We start from the raw sequence: 804 nt of genomic DNA, 5'->3' as shown, positions 1-804 counted from the left end.
ATATATATATATATATATATTCTTCATGCATGCTTATTTTTTATGTATTTTTTATTTGTATTAAATTGAATTTAATTCAATTAATCGATGTTGAAACACATGATGCAACATGCATCTAACCAGATGGAATATAACATACAAAATTAACATTAAGTTAAATATGAATGACATCTAAACACCTAAATCCACTTATTTTCTTGTATATTTCACATGCATTTCCAGCACTGTCTGTGAGTGATGTGTGAATGTCACTATGTAGATTTGAACATGTGTGTATGAACGAATATGATTCTGCTGAGAGGAAGTCATGAGGCTGATGGTGATTTTAACCTCTAGACTGAACCGTTCACATGCTATTTCAATATTTATGAAGATAATCAGCTTTAGCATTGAGTAACTGACTCTAACTATAGAGCTGCACACAGCATCACGCTGTGAGAGAGTCTGACAAACGTTAGTGATTGTGAAACTGCCGTTAAGATGGCACGAGGCTATACGAGCTGAAGGTGATCTGACTTCAACGGCCACTACATCCTCTCCAACCTCACCGGACGAGAGAGATGTTTATCACTGAGAGAGCATGATTCAGAGAGAGCATGATTCAGACATAGCAACTGTGCAAGTCCTTCGGTTTCTTTACATGCATCATGCATCTACAAGCAGTGGCCACAAAGACTGTTTGTACACTTAAGCCACAAATGAATGTCAATGCATTAGCAAAATATCAAAACAAGTACCATTTATTTTGTAAATTTATTTTTTATATATATATTTTAAATATATATATAAAAAAAAAAAAATATA

The 804-nt window shown here is 33.5% G+C and overlaps 1 protein-coding gene across 1 annotated transcript in view; it reads left to right on the top strand.

Annotated features, from left to right (window-relative positions):
• The window catches only part of batf (basic leucine zipper transcription factor, ATF-like), a 10,164-nt gene that overhangs the window by 778 nt on the left and 8,582 nt on the right, over nt 1–804 (top strand). The gene's annotated exons all lie outside the window — the stretch shown is intronic.

This window comes from Sinocyclocheilus anshuiensis, unplaced genomic scaffold (assembly GCF_001515605.1).
Source record: "Sinocyclocheilus anshuiensis isolate Anshui unplaced genomic scaffold, SAMN03320099.WGS_v1.1 scaffold769, whole genome shotgun sequence".
In the NCBI taxonomy this organism is placed as follows: domain Eukaryota; kingdom Metazoa; phylum Chordata; class Actinopteri; order Cypriniformes; family Cyprinidae; genus Sinocyclocheilus; species Sinocyclocheilus anshuiensis.
The sequence above is the reverse complement of the archived record's forward strand: the minus strand, read 5'-3'. Positions and strand labels throughout refer to the sequence as shown.